The 4,676-nt window shown below is 39.5% G+C and overlaps 1 pseudogene; it reads right to left on the bottom strand.

The window, feature by feature from the left end:
• Window positions 1-54: 54 nt before the first annotated feature.
• LOC141828527 (putative disease resistance protein At4g27220) lies at window positions 55-3,668 on the bottom strand (annotated as a pseudogene).
• Window positions 3,669-4,676: the final 1,008 nt, after the last annotated feature.

Below are 4,676 nucleotides of genomic sequence, written 5' to 3'. Positions count from 1 at the left end.
GCTACATGAAGCTTGAGGCACAAAATGAAAGGAACAAGAGAAATATCTTACAATCATTGCTGAATTGTTCATAAATTAATGTCTTCAAGATCACACCCACCCAATCTAAAAACACAAATTTAGAGATTTAAATGACGGCTGAATCTTGTAAGAGATCTGGCAGAATCTTCACACCTCACAAAAAGAATCCATCCTTCAAAGTTGGAGCCTACTTGACTTCATTAATGGATCGACTGCATCAAGTCATAGACAACATCAGTTTGATGAAACAATAATCCAAAGTTCATTAAGGGTCAAAATTCGATCTTGATACTGAATAGTTTTTTGTTTCAGGTTCTATCGCATGTATTGAAATGGCAAAAATGATTAATAGAATGTTTCAAGTAAAACAATAATGACTCAGAAGCTCTTACATGATGTCAAAGCGTGACTCGATCGTATCGTCTTCCCATATCAATGTTTTGAACCAGTTGACATCGTCAAGCCTTACAACATGCACCTTCTTCAGCTTCTGTGCGCTCTCACGTCCAATGGGCAATCTTGCAAGGTTCAAACAGTCGCCAAGGTGGATGTAATCCAATGCTGGCCAATCCAAGGTTTTTGCTGGCTGTCCTTTGAAGAAAGAAATTAGCCCAGGCAATTTGATGAGCAGCAGTCGCTTGAGCATGGGGAAAGCCCCCTTCTCCAAATCATAGCCTTCTTCGTCAGCGATGATAGTCTCAATGGAGTCATTATTTCTGATCTTGAGTCTTTCTAGGCTTTGAAGCTCATTCGCAATGCTTGGCAAGAAAACATGTTTGAGGCATGGGCATCTCATTATCTTTAGTTGCTTCAGTTTCTTAAAAGTTTCAGATGGTAGTAATCGTGAATGAGTTGCGTCCAATGTTTGCGAGAACAGAGACGATAACTTTGTACAATTAGCAACTTCAAAAGTAGTCAGGTTATGCAAGCTTCCAGGAGGAACAACTCCAGTGCAGAAACTGATTACATCTGACATCTGAAGTAGTCGTATCATTTGCAGTTTCGGAAGATATACAACGGAATCATGCCCAAGCCCTTCGAAATTTAGCAGTACATGTGGCCCGGGACATCCATCAAGAAGAAGCTCTACTAGACTCGGATGCACTCTCTGAAGCAAGTCCTGTGGCAAAATGTCAACTATCTTTCTGCACCTTCTTAATTCAAGTGTTCTTAGTTTTCCGAGTGAACAACAAGGAAGCTGGCCATGGCAAACCTGTTCCAGCTTCTCCATGTTCGAAAGGTTTAGCTTCACGAGCTCGCCAAATGCATTCGCCGGAGTGTCATCCATTGACCGAAGAAGACATTGGATTTGAGAGCTGTTCGCAATGGTCAAAGACTTCAGAGTGGCAAAGCAAGACATGTTCTCTAAGGGAGTCAGATTTGTGAAATTCCATTGGCAATTATCGAGCATTAAATCTTCAGTTCTCCTGAGAAAAGGCTTACCCCAACTGATCACCGACTGACTTGCTTGCTTTATAAAAAGTTTTCTCTGGTACCCAGAAGCCACTGAAAACCAATCTAACTCATTGTAAATAATGAAGTGGCATAAGTCTTTGAAAGCACTGTCAGGAATAACTACTTGAAAAAAATCTTGAGCATCCTTGACAAACAATTCAACTCTGACCAAGCGTTTCAAAGATGCAACCTCAATGAGAAGTGCTTCAGTCACATTGTAACCTCTAAAGTAAAGTTCCTCAAGTCCAATTAACTTTGGTATCAAATTTCTGTGTATCTGCAGTGATGTGCAATGCGACAAGTCCAAAAGCTTTAACTTAACCAGAGAAACTATGATTTCCGGTAATGCAATAATATGTCTGCATTTCCGCAAAGAAAGGATTATGAGTGTCTTTAGTTCCCCTACCACATTTATATCATTCAACCATTTACAACTGTCCAAACGGAGAGTTCCTAGTTTTTTTAAGCATGCCAACGACAAAGGCAAACAAGTAATGTCTGTATCACTTAAATCAAGAACACTTAGTGAGACCATGTTTTCAAAGAAACTGGTTGGCAAACTAGTAATTGGGTTTATATTCAGCAACAACAAAACTAGTTTAGAGCAATTTGGTTTTTCAAGAATTTCTTGCAACTCATTGTCCATAAGTGAAATTCTCTTACAAGTTGCAAAGTTCTCGTGCTCTGGCCAATCTCTCAGCTGAAGTGCAGCTTTTACAAGAAAATGGTTGTTGTCCTTGGAGCCAATATATACAGCTACATCTCGCACCACATCATGAAGCTTCACACACCCGGCTTTCTTACTATCAAGCACTAAACATGAAAGTTTCAGTTTCTCGAGCAAAAATGCACTGTGCCACGTACATTCTCTAAAGTGGAGAGATTACTCAATAAATTCTCTCCCACTGCATATTGAGTTACTTCATCCTCACTGATGTCATAGTCCTCACGGAACAAACAGCAGTAGAGAAACAACTGTTTTAGTTCAGCAGTCTTCAGTTTTTTGATAACTTAGTTCTAGTGGTTTGAACAATTTTTCCTCTACCTCTTCCATGTTTAAAGGAACAGATTGCTTGAGTTGGGACAAGGCATCTTCCCAAGCACTTGAGTCCTTGTAAGATCGTAATGCCCTTCCCACTACAACAATTGCCAGTGGCAAACCACAACATTCTTGTGCTACCTTTCTCGCAACTGGTTCTATGCCATCAGACTCAGCAACTTGTCCTGCCCTCATTCTGAAAAGTTGCCATGAATCTTCTTCGGACAATGTGGCAACTTCCACTGAAACATCAGTTTCCATTACATTGCATGTTTCAGCTTTGCGGGAGGTAAGTATCACTTTGCAACCCTTGTGTTCTTGGTATGGAATCCCAACTTCCTTAACCAGCTCCAGCCGTGCCCAAACATCATCCAGCATTATCAAAACTTTCTTCTCCTGCTTCAACCTAGTGGCCAACATCCTATTTGAGGATTCACGCATGCCCAGTGCATCAGCAATGTCGCGTTGGATCTGAGCTATGTTTGGATTCTGTGACACAACCACTTCTATTACCACATCAAACTTTTCTGCTTCCTTCACCTTTCTGCCTATTTCTTCCATCAATGTAGTCTTGCCTACACCACCCATGCCATATATTCCAATCAGATTCACTTTATCATCATTCAGTGCATCGATAACCTTTTGCATTGCCTCTTTGGTAGCACCAAAGTTCACAAAGTCTCTATTCGATGGATGATTAAGAGTTGATGGATCGAGGGTATGAGAAAGCTAGGAAGTTCTTTCTATCTAGTAGTTCTGATGCTTTGGCCCTTTTCCTGGTCGCCTCCCTTCCGACCTTATAACGAGGCACCAAACTAGGGAAGCAACATTTCTCATCCCTTACTTTCCTGTTGAAGTTGTTCTCGATATTATTAAACTTCCCCTCCAGTTCAAGCACCTTGTTTAGCCACAAGTTGACTTCATCACTGATAACTTCATTGTTCCTTTCAGCTGCCTCCACTTTTTGTTGTGTGTCATCCCTCATGGCCTTTAAAAGATCAAACTGTTCTTTGAGTTTCTTAAATTTCTTTTTGCAATATATAAAATAGCATGCGTGTGTCTTTATTTTTTTCCAAAAGTACTTCACAATCTCATTTCCAGTCCCAGATCCCATTCCTCCACAAAATGTATTGAAGCAAGTAGGAACCATGATCTGCGCAGGAAGTAAATTTACAGGGTCTATTTGGTGGTTCAGAAATCAAATAAAAAAAAATTGAAGCACTTGCTGAGAAAAACTAAATCGCCCATCAAACAAAGCAAAGTTAAAGAACAGAAACTTTCATGGCTTTCACAAAAGAATCCTTTAGGTTTCATTCTGTTCTTGATGGTTCCAAAATGCGAAATTTCCCACCCAAATATGAGAACACGAAGCAAATACACGAAGAAGAGCCCCTCTCAGATTCTGATTGTGCCAGTTAACAAAGATCAAGTTTCATGTTTTTCGCACGAAAATTTCCCAACCACATCGCAGTAGAAGAATCAAGTGAATATATACATCATAATTTAGGTTGTCCGATTGCACATAGATCACTTGAGAAAGCAGCAAACATCAAAAAAGAAGTTGAAGAGCGTACCTCGGCAATGTCAACGATGGTGAGCAAGATGAAACCAGAAGACAAAATGGAAATGAACAAAAATGATGAGACCAAAGGACCGATACAAAGCCGTATGACACTACTTCCCGGCTCCACATAAATGATGAGACAAAGCCGTATGATACTAGCCGGCCGTCCACTTTCATAGTTCACGTCTTCATTAATTATTTGGCAAAAAATTCAAAAGGCTTTCTTTTGTCTTAATATCAAAAGGCTTTCTTTTGTCTTAATATTAAAATAGCATCCTATATTGATGATGGATGCATGATACTATTAGCATAATAGTTAAAGTTACTTTTATTTTTAGGACATAATTGAGTTGGTTACGACACAGCAGAGTTGTAAAAGATGACAAAGATTCAAACAATACTTTCATGCGTCGTGACCAACTGCAGCTTCTCGATTTACTTCCTCACAAATGATCATAGGGCCGACCGTGTGGGACCGTTTGTGTATCTGTATAAACCTCTCTTTATATTCGTGGAATCGATTCTAAAAAGTCATTAAAATAGCGAATCTACTTTTTTTTAATTAAAGTAGCATCCTATTATATTTTTCTTTCTGAA

The sequence above is a fragment of the Curcuma longa genome, chromosome 4 (assembly GCF_044706935.1).
Source record: "Curcuma longa cultivar G26 ecotype Majalengka, Jawa Barat chromosome 4, ITB_CL_G26_1.1, whole genome shotgun sequence".
Lineage (NCBI taxonomy): Eukaryota > Viridiplantae > Streptophyta > Magnoliopsida > Zingiberales > Zingiberaceae > Curcuma > Curcuma longa.
Note: the sequence above shows the minus strand (reverse complement) of the source record. Positions and strands in the feature narration are given on the sequence as shown.